This window comes from Lentinula edodes, assembly GCF_021015755.1.
Source record: "Lentinula edodes strain Le(Bin) 0899 ss11 chromosome Unknown C8R40scaffold_30, whole genome shotgun sequence".
NCBI classification, from domain to species: domain Eukaryota; kingdom Fungi; phylum Basidiomycota; class Agaricomycetes; order Agaricales; family Omphalotaceae; genus Lentinula; species Lentinula edodes.
In genome coordinates, this window is record NW_025764336.1 from 369977 (window position 1) to 387154 (window position 17178).

Genomic DNA, 17178 nt, shown 5'->3' on the forward strand with positions numbered 1-17178 from the left:
GTGGGGTTCTGCAGGAGATTCTGAGGGCCTAACGATTCTCACCCAGTGGCTGCTGACTACTAGTTCTACTCAGGCTGATGTATGGGAGTCAATGCTTGTGGGACATGATGAATTTACTTGTGCTGAGATCAGTGTGTAATTGCAAAGATGCAAATTTATTCAGTCTCCAGAGCACATATTACTTCCCTCTTGAATAACAACTTGATCACTCCGATCCATTCAATTCTTTATAGTACTACTGTGATGAATGTTTGTTCCCATGTTCTGTGATTTATGCATTGCTATCTCATTTCTAAGTCCCTTCAGAATCACTACTACTTGTTGAAAGCACACATTCGATTTAGGTAAATTTGAGGGGATTGTCATGCCCTGTCAGTAAACTCCCTTTCTAAACCTCCCAGAATTGCTTCATGAGCACGTCAGCTCTTCCCACTCCTATTAAAGAACCTCCCACGGAGCACTAGCCAACCTCCTGACCAATACCAACCCCCGACTGAAGCAGCAGTATCGAGACGGCCTCACATATACTGTCAAACGGTCCCCTATCCATTTAGCCTCATGGACTTTGCACTTTGCATCATCCCCATTAGATGCTCATTTCCTATAATGTCTCCTTACCTATTCATCTCACCTATATAAGTACCCTCGTAGCATAAACATCCCTAGCTTGGTATATTTTGAACACACACCCTTTACATAGGTCCAGTCCCTGTTCCTTTGTGCCTGCTACCTATACGGATTTTCCCTTTATATTCAGTTTCTTTATCTCAATCTCTTGTCTTGACAATTGCCTATGCGATCCAATAAACACTTTTACTTCATGTCTAAGCAACCCAAGTGAGTCTTCAAACTCCCTCGACCAATACTAAAGCTCCCCAAATGTCCATTGTTTCAGTGAGCCAACCTCCCCCAAACCTCCTTGAGCTCCCTAATTGCTCCATGAGCTCTGGGACCTTGATCTAGGTAATGTCAAAGCTTTCCATTATGTCCAACTATGTGCCGCTTCTCTGTTACCACCTCCACTGCTACCCCTGCTTCCCGGGACCCCCTTCCTGAGCTTACATTCCATTGGGAGCTCTCACATGTGAAGCTTGCATCATCTACTGGTTATAACATTCTAACTATTACAATCCGTAACACACCATCCTCCTACGTTTCTGTAAGACCTGGGTCAGAATTTAGGGTTGGTATAAAGGATTTATGTTGTAGCATGCTAGGAGCAAGCTGGAGCTCAAAGGGAGCTACGGTAACTGCGACCGAGGATGGGAATGACCTAGTGATGGTTTGGGTCGAGAGAAGTAACCCTTGAAAAGGTTCCTAGGAGGCCCTGGGAGGTCCCTAGGACATTGACTAGTGGGCTAAGGACAACTGGGAGCTAGAGAATGTCAGAGTGTAGCGTAATATGGGTTGTAGTAGCTAGGAGTGTAGCATAGTACAGGTTGTAGTAGCTAGGAGCATCAAAGTAAGATCATTATAGATCGTAGTTGAAGTGGCTTTCAAATGTGAGAGATCCCAATGGATTGTAGGCCTGGTGACATGCCTAAATTTTGGCTAGACGTCTATGCTGTGAATTGTGACATTTTCACGTATAGATTTGTATCAAGAGGACTGTAATTGAGACCCAGATTGACAGTCAAAGTCAATACTGAATCAGTCTAATAGTTGAAGGGACCCTATACCCACACTACCACAAGTTGGTTAGTTTTCCCATCCCTGATTCTACCTTCGGATAAAAGTCTACCTGTTTGTCAAGCAGGATTATACCAGACCTGGACTACATCCGAAGGATGACTATTCACGTATGACATACCAAGGGTATTCTTATTGGACCTTACACTGGCAGGAATTTGGAAGAACTTACTCAAGTGACCATGAACCAAGGATTGACTCAAAATGACTTTCTAGAACTCAGGAATTGTCAAATACACCTTCTAGAACGAGATCATGCATTAATCTAAAAGACTGCAATTTAAGTCTAATAGACCAATCAGGTTGCATGGTTGAGCAAAATGACTAGAAAAATGATTGAAATACTGCGAGGCTCCGAAGACATATCAAATGAATGTCAAAGAGTCCTGACATAGAAAATTATAAAGAATACAATTAAATGAATACTATGCATAACTCCCTTGATAGAGTATAGGCACAATGGGTGTCTATTGAAAGAGAGCTGATTTGCCTCCGGACGAGGTGACAAACGATCGAAGGAAGTGTTGAGCAACAATGACAGCTGAACACCATTCGAGTCATTCTCCAAAGCAATTAAATTAAATGAATATTGAAGTACCTACCTATGTTTGGGGGTACACTAGAATCTTGGAACCATTTTGGACCAAATAAGGACATGTAGATTCAAATTAAATGACATCTGACCTATTGTAGAAGTTTTCTTGTGGTTCCGAACGTTTATTTTATTAAATTAATTGTACTGTGCAACTCTATATCCTGTATGTATAAAAGCGATCCAATGTATCTGGAATACAAGTGATTTTGGGACGACGTTGCAGTGCTAATCCGTAAAAAGGAAAGACCCACTCCTGCCAGACTGAAACCTCTTTGCTAGCAGCCATTTGGGCCCGGCACTTGTGAGTATAGGAACACTGTGTTCTGCTCCTTGTGACTGCGAGAAGTTATATCCAGCTGTTGGGTATTCTTTGAACTTAGGATCAGTCATTGGTCTTAAGGGCAAATCACGCTGTGTAGTTGTGCCAGCACATAGTTCTAGCCCTCTGTAGGGGTCTGTGTGTTTTGGTTTTAATTTACTTTGATTCAAACCCCCAATTCTTGATATACCCATATCAATACCACTAAAGCACTAATCGTGCTGAATCTACCTTGATCAAAAGAATATACCAAATCCTTAGAACGATTCAAATTGATTGATTGAAGCGTTTCCCTACCTCTCAAAGCTTTGCAGAACCTTTGACAATGCTACCCCTTGCTATTAAATAAATTTGATAGCAGTGAACTCGCATATTGTGTATTAGATTGGTCGGTTGGAGTGCCCATTAGATTCCTTCCTTTCTCTTTCACACAAAAACGAGGCAAGCTTGTTAACACTTTAAGGTACTCAATCTTGGACCGACTTCCACCTTTCTTGGGATTAGAATACACCATGACCGTACTCGAAGACTCTTATGGCTTTCACAAGAATCATACATTGAGGATCTACTTGAACACTACGGTTTAAGTGAATGTATTACTCATGACCTCCCACTCCAATACAAATTCGATGGTCCGGATCCTAATCCTTCTCTATATGCTGACATTGTTAAGATCATATACACCGTGTAACCGTGCCAGAGGTCACAAGGTGTCTAAGTGCGGGAGGTCGAGTGGGACAGTAGTGAAGTTATTAACAACACCGCCGTTACGCCATTAGTCCCCGGAGATCGAGAGTATAGAAGGGAGGAGCTGAGGAGCAGCCAAGTTGGAGCGGCGGTATCGCCGGTGACGAGGAGCGAACCAGAGGACGTCTAAGTCCTAAGGTAGAGTAGAACGTACGACTTAGAGAAGCACAGAGTTAAGGAGGGAATCTAAGTCGGAGGGGAGATCTAAGTTGATAATTAAACTGAGGAACTACAGTAGCGTACAGGCAGTATTTATATCTACAGATCGGCGCATTGGTGCGGAGCGCTAGACTAACTACTAGGAGCTATACGTGTAGTACCTGCAGGGTAAAGTAAAAGACAATAAGGAGGGACTAGGACGAAAGGGAATGTGTAGCAAGAAAGAACAATAAGAGTGAGATTACAATAAACAGTGGATCTTCGGAATACCGAATGGCAGAGTGGGGCCCCGAGGCATGGACTTGACAGTATCCCCCTCTTAGGCTTGAGCCCTCGAAAGCCGTTAGTATCGGGAAATACTATTAGTTGTTGAACGCGGCTATGCTGTTCACATGCCACTATTATGATCATGTGTTATAATATGTCATATGTAGTCATATCTAGTTATTTACTATATGCGGATTCCTCAGTACTTCCTTATGTAATACTGTCATACAGTTATGTATATAAACAGGCCATATCCTGTACTGGAATCCAACTCGCTTCTCTCTTACTTTTATTGCCTCACTGAGACACTAAGCTCTACTACCAGGTATGGTACTGGGGAGTGTTCCCACTACGCACTCCTTGCCTGCTCAACATTAGTCACCAGAGAGAAATTTTATATCCCGTTAGCATTGGCAATTATCCTTTTAGTCATCCGGAAAATTTTCATTGGTTCACCGTAAACCAAGTACAATTCGAGGAAAAATTTTCGCTGGTCCGTGCGCACTTTTGCCATATAAAAGGCCCAGGGTTTTGCCGCTAAGGGCCTAACTTTTTCCTCGAGTTTTTTCTAAGTCCACAATGATGTTGACAAGCCGTACTACCACCACTTCCCAACCAACCACTAGCACCTCATCCCGCCCCGCTGATCCTCCGAGTCCTGGCACTCCTATCGACGAGGACAAAGACGAAATCATCAGGGAGGCCCTGGCGAGGAAAGCAGCAGAGGCTGCCAAGAAAAAGGCAGCAGAAGAGGTGGCTGCTAGGAAGGCAGCAGAGGAGGCAGAGAAGAAGAAGCGAGCGGCGGCAAGACGTCAGGCTGCTCAAGATGCTCGCGACCGGGCCGTTCGGGCTCGAGAACAGGAGGACGAAATTGTTGAGCAGAGAAGGAAATTGGCAGAGGCTGCGACAGCCAGAAGTCAAGGGGGGAACTCCATGGGGGATGTTTCTGCATTGCTGAGAAGGCCGATTGTGGAAATATCACGGTTGAAGAGTAAAGGAAAAGGCAAAGCCAAGGCTCAGGTACGCTCTTTCTTTACCATCAAACTTTGTTGCTAACTTGTTTCTTTCCAGCCCGTTGGTGAGGACCCTGATGATGGCGACGACGACGACTATGATGATGAAGACCAAGAACCTTGCGAGTGGTGCCGGTCGAAGAAGATCCCTTGCCTAAAGCAGGCTGGCAAGCGGAGTAGCATAATCTGCAAGCCCTGCCATGACTCGAAGGTGCGATGTTCGTACTCGGGTCGTCCATACATAGTGAAGAAGGAGGGAGGATCAAGTCCGAGCGGCGAGCGTCTGGCAGTACTCGAAAGTCAAATGGCGCAGATCCTCGCCGACAATCGGGCCTTACGAGAGGTGAATTCAGAATCCCAGCAATACCTCCGTCAATTGCTGAGGAGACAAGAAGATGATCATGCCCGGCTCATATCCATGGACACCAGGATGTCCTTGATGGGTATGGGAGAAGGACCGGCGACGGCGGGACCGTCGAGGAGGACTGCCGAGCGGCGGCGACCGCTGAAGTGGCGGAGGATTGTTGAGGAGAGTGAAGAGGAAAGGGAGGAAGAAGAAGAAGATAGAGGAGTGGAGGAGAACGAGAAGGAGACGGAGAAGGATGGAGAAGAAGAGGAGGAGGAGATAGTCGAGGAGGAGATGGTGCCGACCGAGGTGCGAGCGGATAAAGGGAAGGGGAAGGAAGTAATAGAGTAGTAGCATCACGGACATCGGACCTCGGCCCTTCGGCCTTTCTTGTAGACTTCTTGTAGCCTTCTGCCCCCTCTACATATTTTTTCTTTTTGCTTTTTGTATCTAAAAAAATGTTAACGCAATTTGAAATCGGAAAGCGAATGGGCCGCAAGGCGGCGTAAGAAGTAATTAGTTTGAAGTATAAGTAGTGTAAGTGTGAATGAAACATAAGTGAAACAGTAACTTGAAGGAGAAGGTAAGCAATTAAGAGAGAGAGGTAAACACTCAATTTACTATCATCGTGTTTACCCTCTAAACGCACAAAGTAAACTTCGGCGGAGCATGGCGGAAAAGGAATAAAATATTTTTTTGTGATCAAGGTCCAGGTTTCGAAGGGTATCGAGTGTGGAATGCGGGTACCAGTTCGTCAGCATGTAACTCATCAGCAGCAACCCAGGAAAATTCATCGTCGGTACCTTCGTAACCGGCCCACCGAATGTAGTAACATAGAGGACAACGTTCATACCTTCTGTCCAGCTTGGAGTCCAGAATTTCAGCAACGTTGTACTCCTCTTCACCATCGACTTCAATTGGAGGTGGAGGAGATTGAGTACGATTCGGGAATGGGTTTGGCGTAACCGGCTCCAGCTGTGAGATGTGGAAGACCGGGTGAATTCGGCGGAGATAGTCCGGGAGCTTGAGCTTGTAAGACAAAGTACCAGGTCGACTGATGACCTTGAAAGGACCAAGATATTTTTCAGAGAATTTTTTAGTAGGACGAGTAGATTGAATATGCTTAGCCAGAACAACTACTTTGGAGCCGATCGGGAACTCTGGATGCGAGATTCTTTTCCTGTCAGCTTGTTCCTTGTAACGAGATTGAGCTAGAAGGATTTCCTCTCGAAGAAAAACGTGGAGTTCATCGAGGTTGACGACGAAGTCTCTTGCTAGATCAGACTTCATGTCGACCTCGGGCCGAACGGTGATATTTGGATGGTATCCTTTGTTAGCAAAGAACGGAGTAATACCTGTGGAAGCATTGGGAGTGTTGTTATAGGCGAACTCGGCGATCTGAAGTAAAGGCGACCAGTCATCTTGTTGGTAGGAGCAATAGATCCTGATGTACTGCTCGAGAGTCTGATTGACACGCTCGGTCTGCCCATCGGCTTCCGGATGATATCCAGAGGTATAATGAAGTTCCATGGAGAGCACTTTGCCGAGAGCCCGGAAAAATGCCGAAATAAATTCGGAACCACGATCAGAAGTGACATGATTAGGAACACCATGCTTAGAGAAGACATGAATAACAAAAAGCTCAGCTAGTTGTTCAGAAGTAATAGTGTCAAAAGTTGGAATAAAGATTGCTTGCTTGGATGATCGATCCACGACGACTAGGATAGCTGTGTAGCCATTCGACATTGGCAGTTGCTCAATGAAGTCCATAGAGATGGAATCCCATGGTCGGAACGGAACCGGCAGAGGTTTCAACAAGCCGTAAGGCCGATGGCGACGAGGCTTATTGCGACCACAAGTAGTGCAGGAAGTAACGTAGTCACAAACGAAGTCTCTGACCTTAGGCCAGGTGTATTGACGACGTACAGCTTCTAAAGTGCGGTTCTGGCCGAAATGGCCGGAGAGTGGGTGATCGTGAAAGTAGTGGAGAACTTGAAGGTGAAGATTGCCGTGATTAGGAACATAAATACAGTCGTCAAGGCGTAATAACCCATCACTACCTAAGCTCCAACGTTCATTGGAAGGATCTTTGGCAAGTTCCAAACCAATGACGGAGCTCGGGTCCTTCGGAAGAGCGAGAATGATAGCTTGATGCAGAGCTTTGATATCCATAACAATAGAGGCTCGGAGCATTGGTCCTTCTAGGAAGGTAGCTCGAAGGGAAGTCGTAAGTTGCTCATTAGTGAAGATGGGTCTGAAGTTGTGAGGGTTGACTTGCGCGTAGCCGATATTCCCCTCTTTGGGATAGATGTCCCAGCGTCTAGTTATCGAGTCTGGTTTTTCGCCGAGCTTTCCCGGTTGGAAGCGAATTACCATGTCGAATTGGTGGAGATACTCTGACCAACGGACCTGTCGACGTGTGAGAATCTTGGTAGTAGAAAAATACTCAAGATTTTTGTGATCGGTGACGATGTCCACCGGATCGCCGGAACCTTCCAGATAATGGTGCCAAGCTTTGAAAGCTTCGAAGATGGCAAGGAGCTCTTTGTCGTGAGTGTCGTAGTTGAGCTCCGCAGCGTGAAGAGTTCTGGAAAGGAAGGCTAAAGGATGAATTTCACCGTCAACAGTCTGTATGGAGAGAATCGCCGCAATGGCATAATTGGAAGCATCGGTTTCCACGATAATAGGACAATTGGGTTCCCAGTGAGCGAGAATAGGTGCAGAAGTAAAAGCAGTTTTGAGGTTTTCGAAAGCCTCTTGACAATCGTTGTCCCAGATCCAGGGAGCACCCTTCCAGGTAAGCTGAGTCATCGGCACAACAATATCACTATAATTATAAATAAAACAACAATAGAAGTTTGCAAAACCCAAAAAGGACTGAATGTCCTTAACCTTCCTAGGAACAGGCCATTCCAGAATGGTCTGTACTTTCTCTTTGGACATAGTCAATCCATCAGGAGAAAGAATGTAACCCAAGTACTCAACGGTATCCATATTGAACTCGCACTTGTCAGGATTGGCGTAAAGCCGATGTTTCCGTAGCCGCCGAAGAACTTCCTTGACGTGTTCTCGGTGTTCCTCCGGCGTGTCAGAGTAAATCAGAATGTCATCGAGGTAGACAATGACACAAACATCTAGCATGTCAGAGAAAATGTCATTAACAAAACGTTGGAAAGCAGCAGGTGCATTTGTAAGGCCGAATGGCATAACCTTCCATTCGTAAGAGCCGTAGCGCGTCCGAAAGGTGGTTTTCCATTTGTCACCTTCTGCTATTCTGACTAGATGATAAGTGTGAGCGAGGTCCAATTTGGTGTAGATTTTGACTTGTTTCGGAGTGTCGAGGAGGTCCAAGATCAGCGGCAGGGGATAGCGGTCCTTCTTGGTGATACGGTTGAGACCGCGGAAGTCCACGCAAAGCCGAAGTTTCCTGTCCTTCTTGGGAACCAAGAGTACCGGAGCGCCGTGAGGCGAGGAAGATGAGGTGATGGCACCAGTGGCCAGTTTTTTGTCAATAAAGTCTTTAAGGGCGACTAACTCCTTTTCAGACAAAGGATAAATGCGACCAAGAGGCAGCGAAGCGCCTTCTTCCAAGTCAATCTTCAGGTCGTAAGGTCTGTGTTCAGGAAGTGCGTCTGCAGCAATCTCATCGAAGACGTCTGCAAACTCAGCATACTCTGCTGGGATAGAATGAGGAAGTGGAGAGACAGTAGGAGTGGTGGAAGAGCGGTCGGCGGCGCGGGCCGCGACCTCTGAGTGGATAGCACGAAGAAGATTAGGTTCCATACCAGCATCCTTGCAAGCCCTATTAAAGACTGCAGCACTGACAAGTGCAATGTCGACCTCGGGAGTTTCCAGTTGAGCAGCGAATTGAGAGACCGTAGGATAAGAGTAGATGGGTTCAAAGGGGCTTGGCCCGTAACGTCCGAGAGCGGGAGCGAGAGCGAGAGCGAAGTGAGTCCCCGGGAGGGGCCTCCAGAATTGTCGGTGAAACCGACGGCAAAGGTTCCGGTAGCGGAACAGCGACCTTTGCATCAACGGTGTTGGTGGCAGAAGGCACAGACATCTGTGGAGAATCAAAGTGTGAAGTGTTATGGAACGTAATGTTTCGAGATGCCCAGTCAATCAACGGATTGTAGCAGGATAAGAAACTGTAACCTAATATTGCTTTACAAGATGAATCTAAATGTGTAACATAAAAGGGTGATAGGAGCAGCTCGCCAGAAGGGAACCGAACGGCGATGTTTGCCATATCGGTAATGGGTTTAGAAGATAATGAACCATCAAAGAGACAAAGATTAACAGGAGAGATTTTGGTCGTAGGAATAGAATTTTGAGAAACGTAATGAGTATTGATGAAAGAGTCAGTAGAACCAGAATCAACAAGAGTAGGAAATTTGAGAAGAGCAGAAATAGGTTCGGCCGGCGCAGCCGAATCGGATAAAGGAAATTCAGTAGTTAAAGATATTACAAGAGATCGTTCAATGGAGGAAAGAGCGGACACGTTGAGATATAACTCCCCAGGTGAGGTACGAACCTGATCAACGCAGCTCCCGTTTTGTACTGGGGAACAAGAGCTGTGGACTAGTTTTCTGATTCCTCTTCAACAACCTCAATGGTTGCTTCGGGGGTTTCTTCAACCTCGGCAGCACGGCCCTTCAATTCTTGGGCCTTTCACTTATTGCAGTCAGCAATCTGATGCTTACCACCGCAGAAGAGACAAAGATTGTTCTTCATCCTTCTTTCCCTCTCAGAGGGAAGGACTTTCCCATCTGCACCAAGATGGTTGAACGCGGGGCGCTTGTCATATGCATGCAATTCACCCCATACGCTTCCCGGCCCAGCCCGGAGCGGCCGGACTTCGGAATGATAACCTTTGTATTTATTTATTGTTCCGAGCTTTCATCGAGGTCTTCTGACTGTATTTGGGATGTATATAAGCTAGAATACTTTGTATGTTGTAGTCAAGCTTGAAATCAAGTGTACCACCTTATCCCACTCTTTAATACCTTTGCTTCCGAGCTGTTCCGGACTCCCAGATCACAGGAACCCCACTAGGCTGCTCATCTTGACATTATATCCTTGCCATTATATTCCCAGGGACACCAACAGTGTGTGAAGGGTGTTGCTAATAGCTTCACCGACGTCCCACTCCCAGTGTGTACTACAGGCCAGTACTCGGCTCCGGACCTCGGAGTTATCCCGGGCCATTTCCGGCCCATATCCGACCTCAGAACCTCTATAGTTATTGACCTGTAGGCACGGTTTTGTCAGCGCTGACCGCTGGATTGGCCGGAATTCGAAGAGTTCCGGGGCTTACCATTGCTGTTAGGCTTACCACTAGAGAAGGGTTTAGGCTTCGGCGTGAACGGCGCTGAAGAGCCAGTCTTAAAGTCCGAGGAACCCTTCTTCGGGTTCCGAGCAATAAAAGGCTTACCAGCCTCACGCTTTCTAGTTTCTTCGCGCTTCCAGTAATGGTTGTCAATACGAAGAACTTCTTGATGGTAATCGGCGAGTGTCGCCGGTTCGGGCAAACGCGCCATTTCATCCTTGATGCATTCAGCTAGGCCTCGTCCATAAGCCCATTTCAGGGCAGCAGAATCCCAGTTGGTACTAGCAGCCAGAGTGTTGAACCGGATGTTGTATTTCCGGATGTTCTCGGTTTCCTTCATCTTTAGATTACCGAGAGAATCTTCGGCCTCGCCTTGGGCATCATAAACGCCGAAATTGTCCTGAAGCTCCTTAACCAGAGCTTTGAAGGAAGACGTCCATGCCGGCAGCGAGTCAAGATCCGGGACAAACCATTCTTTGGCTGACCCACTGAGGTAGGAAAGGGTGTAGTTCACCTTCCGCTGGTCGGTGAAATACTTGGGACGGTCATTAAAGACCAGGGCGAGATTGATGAAGAACGTCTTGAGTTTTCGGGGGTCCGAACTGTCGAATACCTCTGGCTCCTTGACCTTGCTCTTGGATTCAGAGCTGTCAGAGGGACGGCCGAGGGCGGCGAGAACGGTACCAAGGGTCTCAATGGAGCCCTTGAATCCCGAGAGGAGTTCCAACATAGCACGTTGCTCGTTGGGGATGTCAGGAGAGGTAGGAGAACAGGGTCCACCAGGTCCACCAGGACCACCAGGACCACTGGGGTCACCAGGCTCACCATGCGGTAAACTGCTGGAGTCGTCATCCAGATTGTTGTTGTCGTTGTCATTGTCAGCACCCGGATCGTCGGGGTCAACAGGAGGGTTTTGATCATCGTGATCAGCAGCGTCCAGATCAAAGTGAGGAGGCGGGTCACGAGGAGATTTTGAAGCAGCACGGCGTTGAGGTTGTTTCCCAGTACAACGAGCTATGGCTTGGAGGATGGGAGACTCAATTTGAGTAGTAGACCGGCCCCGAGCCGGAGCGACCACAGGGGGTTGTCCACAGCGAGGGGTCAAGACTTGGACAGGTGGTCCATCGCCGGTATATAGAGTACTATATTCGAATTGTTGTTCTTCTTCCATGGCTTCAGGAAGAGTCGACGTAGTAGGAACTGTGGCTGGACCAAAACCGCGATTACGGCGACGTGGTTGACCGATGGCAGAAATAGAGTCGGAGAATGGGGCAAATGATTGGGCTGTAGTGAAGAAAGTATTTTCTTTGGAGTTAGCTCTAGATTGAGCTCGGGTTTTCGGAGGCATAAAAAATGATATGTCAGTACGACGTTAACGGATTGAGTTTAATTATACTGTTAAGATCATATACACCGTGTAACCGTGCCAGAGGTCACAAGGTGTCTAAGTGCGGGAGGTCAAGTGGGACAGTAGTGAAGTTATTAACAACACCGCCGTTACGCCGTTAGTCCCCGGAGATCGAGAGTATAGAAGGGAGGAGCTGAGGAGCAGCCAAGTTGGAGCGGCGGTATCGCCGGTGACGAGGAGCGAACCAGAGGACGTCTAAGTCCTAAGGTAGAGTAGAACATACTTCAAGGTATTGAGCCTGAAGACTTAGAGAAGCACAGAGTTAAGGAGGGAATCTAAGTCGGAGGGGAGATCTAAGTTGATAATTAAACTGAGGAACTACAGTAGCGTACAGGCAGTATTTATATCTACGGATCGGTGCATTGGTGCGGAGCGCTAGACTAACTACTAGGAGCTATACGTGTAGTACCTGCAGGGTAAAGTAAAAGACAATAAGGAGGGACTAGGACGAAAGGGAATGTATAGCGAGAAAGAACAATAAGAGTGAGATTACAATAAACAGTGGATCTTCAGAATACCAAACGGCGGAGTGGGGCCCCGAGGCATGGACTTGACAGACGTGGATCCCATGTCTCTTACAAAGATCTATCAAGCCCTTATTGGTTGCCTTCTGGTTCTGGCACTATGTACGTGACCTGATATTGCATACTCAGTTATGTTTCTGGCACAATTCAATTCAAAACCATTGCCGAGACATCTTGTCTGCAAAAGGGACACTTCATTATCTTGCTAAAACTCACACCTGGTCTTTGCAATATGGGGGTGATCTTCGATTAGATCTTGCCAATACTCTCGGACTCAAATCTGACACAATGGCTCTCCCTGATGCCAATTGGGGCAGTAACTCCATCGACCACAAATCTATCTCAGGCTTTGGTATTTTTCTGCTCGGAGGCTTGGTGGCATGATTGGCCTCTAAGCAAAAGAGCATTGCTTTGTCTTCCACTGAGGCGGAGTACATGGGCTTAACACATGTTCTTAAAGAATTACTTTGGATCAGGGTATTTACTTCATTAATTCCTCTTCCAATTCCGAATCCTTTTCCTTTAATCTCTGATAACCGCTCTTCCATTGATATTGTGAACTCCCATTCCATCAACTGATCCAAACACATTGATATTTGTTATCACTTCATCTGGTCTCACATTGAGGACGATTCTATTACCACCATTTGGTGTTCTTCCCTTGACATGATTGCTGACATTTTCACCAAATCCCTCCCTACTGACTTACATTACAAACATTCCTTATCACTTGGTCTAGTTTCACTCCCCCCTGTTACTTGACTACTTCATTCATCGGTGGGGGTGTGTTGGAAGTACTTTCCTATTTGGGCTGATTCATTCTGCTCACACGTGACTCACATTATTTAGTTCAACATTCACACACTATTTACCCTCAGCTGTTCAGATCCTCCCTGGTTCAACACTTTAAGTAGATAGATTGTTTCTTTTCGCTCTTTGTATAGGTATAATACAAGCTGTTCTGATCCTCCCTGGTTTGACACTGAGGATTGTTTCTTTTTGCTCTTTGTATACTTGACCTCTAAGAGAATGGAAATTCTTTTAGCTCAATCTTGTTGCAAGGAACAGCCTAACAGGAAAAGAATCTTGCATCCGGAGTTTCCAATTAGCTTCACAGTATTTGTTTTGGCTAAGCACATTAAATCTACTCATCCTACTGAGAGATTCTCTGAAAAATATCTTGGTCCTTTCAAGGTCATTAGTTGACCTGGTACTTTCCTACAAGCTCAAGCTCCTGGATTATCTTCACCAAATCCACCTGGTTTTTCATGTGTCACAGCTGGATCCAGTTGTCCCAAACCCATTCCTGAATTGTACTGAATCTCCTCCACCTCCAATCAAAGTTGGTGGTGAAGAGGAGTACAATGTTGCCAAGATCTTAAACTCCAAACTAGATCAATGTTATAAACATTATAAATGGTGTCCTCTATATTATTACATTGTTACAATGGGAGTGGGCAACACACACTTTTGTGTTGGCCTGCTTAGTCATCCTTAAATTTAAGCGCGCTCTGCCAAAAGTCTAAAAAGAATTTCCGGTTGAGATAACTCTTGCTACAATCATTAGTTTCTTTGAATTGAGTGTCAGATGAGATAAAATAGTATATATCTATGGCATCTTGGAACAGATTTCCTTAATTCAAGAAACTGACACAAATTGTAATCAGTGCAGTATAGCTTCAATAACAAGATCTTGATATTTTGAAGATGCCCTCGGTATTGTTCTTCTCTCGATGATAGCAAAAAAATTCAAACCAAAAAATGTTGATATGGGCATGAAATTTGAGATACAAAATCAGACCTGAATATAATATGCAGAAGCATCACATTCGCGTGACATCACACATTTCCGCCGCATACTTTCAACAAAAAATTGTTTCCGAAACAGGCTTAGAGGCTAGGATTACCTCAATAGTGCCTCAGGTATATTGTATAGGCTTGAAGTGATTATTTCTGTGGATTTGAAGAAAGGTGGCAGCTGAAATATATATTTTATGCTCAAAGACATTTAATAAACATCCAAATTGATAATTGTCCAACAACCACCTGGAAATTGCTTCATGGGCAATCTCAAAAACACCCAATACAAGGGAAAATCTCTTTCTGGATGGTCCCCTGGGCAATATCAACAGACTTCTTCACTGAACTTACTATTAAAACATAGCATTATTCACACTCCAACTCGACAACTACATCCACATTCTAACAAGAAAAATGCAGATCCAAAGGATCTGTCAGCTCATAAAAACAACACAAGTTCAGTAGCTTACATTAAGCTAATACACAAGATTGATTCTGAAAAGAGAAAAACTTATTGTTGGCAGAAACAGGCAACTAGTTTGCGACATGAAAATGCAGGCCTGAAGGAAGAGTTATGGAAAAGTAGAAAAAAGTGTGAGTTGTGGAAGAAAAAAGCAAAGAGAATAGAGAAGGATATCTCACATATAAAGGCACATATTGCAGTGGACATTGCAGAAATCAAATGTTGTGCCTTTGCACGTACTGAGGAGCGGAACCAACTCCGTAGTAGTATCCATACCCTCAATCCATGCAGAAGCACATATCAACAGACTTTCTGCAAAGGCCAGAGCTAGAGCACCTGTTCTCCGCCGCCATGGATGCTATTCACCACAGGCACATCAACTGGCTCAAGAAATGGTTCTCAGTGGTTGTTCTTGGAAGCAGGTTGGAGGATTGATTCAAAAAATTGGCCATATCTTGGGGCTTAATCTTATCTCTGAGATGAGTCGTCATACTGTGTTAAGATCATGTACACCGTGTAACCGTGCCAGAGGCCACAAGGTGTCTAAGGGCGGAAGGTCGAGTGGGACAGTAGTGAAGTTATTGACAACACCGCTGTTATGCCGCTAGTTCCCAGAGATCGAGAGTGTAGAAGAGAGGAGCCAGTAGCAGCCAAGCTGGAGCGGCAGTATCGCTGACGACGAGGAGTGAACCAAAGAACTTATAAGTCCTAAGGTTAGAATAGAGAGTACTTCAAGGCGACAGGCCTGAAGACTTAGAGGAGAACTAAGTTGAGAAGGGAATCTAAGTCAATAATTAAACTGAGGAACTACAGTAGTGTACAGGCAGTATTTATATCTATGGATGGACACATTGGTGCAGAGCGCTAGACTAACTACTAGGAGCTATACGTGTAGTACCTGCAGGGTAGGGTAAAAGACAATAAGGAGAGAGTAGGATGAAAGGGTACGTGTAGCAAGAAAGAACAATAAGAAGGAGATTACAATAAACGGTAGATCTTCGGAATACTGAGCAGCGGAATGGGGCACCGAGGCATGGACTTGACATACTGTCTCTCGAGCCATTCTTGAAGGTGGTGTTGCTGCAAAGTTGCAAATGGGGTATGAAATTCTGAATACACCAGGTCAGAAAAACAATGACAATGAATGGATGACAGCAAACTAATATCTATCAGGTATGACACTTAGTGCAGATAGCACATCTCGCCGCAAACAGAACTGTGAATTGCGCCATATTGCATTTCAGGTACCTGATTATGCTGAACTCAAAAATGGTATACATGTCAAACCAACATCGTACCACCAAGTCCGTTTCTTTGCAATTGAAGCTACCAATGATCACAGTAGCCAGGGATCAGTCAATGGATGGAAGTCAAATGCAGAAGAGCTTACCAGTCTGTTCAATTGTTCACCATTAGCCCAGCGTCTGAATTGGCAACTCTCCATTCAGGATTTTCTCCATGTTATTTTTGGGTGGAACAGGGATTATGCTTCTGGCAAAAAGGCATCTGCAAGAGAAATGAGAGACTGGAAGTATGAGGAACTAAAGCGGGAGTTAGCAGAGAAAAAGCTCACAAAGGAGGAATTGGCTGATGTCATACTCTACCTCGCATCATGGAATGCCAAGAAGCTTGAAGAGGTTGGTGGAATTGAAGGATGGAATGCATTAATACCTCAAGAACAGGCTCATTGAGATGTGGCATTAATGAAGAAGATTCTAGATGACCTCAGTCGACAAGAATATGACAACTTACTGGAACAGGCAAGACGTGATCTTGACTGTTTTATCTGGGCAGGCTGCTGTATGCACAAAGATATGAACAGTTTCAAAAGCAGTGATAGCAAGATGATGGCAGAGTGGGCGAAACTGGGTGTCGATCCTCCGGTGCTGCTTGCCGGTGGGGCAAATGCATCCATCCTCCACAAAGTCATCAATCCTGGTTTGAAACCCCATGATCAAATTGCTGAACTTGAACAGAAGGCATTTGAAAACTCAACTTGTGGTGGTGTTAAAGCTACAGCCCTTGCTGGTGCAGTCTTCAACAACAAAGATGATAAGAAAGGCCAGGGCAATGTTAATATCAATCATTTCAAGGAAGCGTTTAGGACACACTATAAATGTTTCCCAGATACCAGTAACACCTGCTTTGGAAGTCATGGCCTCGCTGCATGTGAGCTTATCAACCATCTTCCCAAATACATTGAATTTGTTAAAAATGACATACCTTAGTCCAAAACTAATCCTTTGATGATGAATATTGAACAAAATCTCCTTTGTGCACTTGAAGATCCAAAAACTGTCACCGAACTTTGTGCAATGTCCATCTATACCAATGTCATATCACATCCATATATATGTGTAGTCCGAGGACCTGGAACCAAGCAAATCAATGCATTAAACCTTGGACCCCCTCACGCTGATGTCCGTTCACATATTCAGAACGGACGGTATAATTTCGCATTCCGCCGGTGCGTTCTGCGTTCCAATGGATTTGCGTTCAAGTTCGTTGCGTTCAATTAA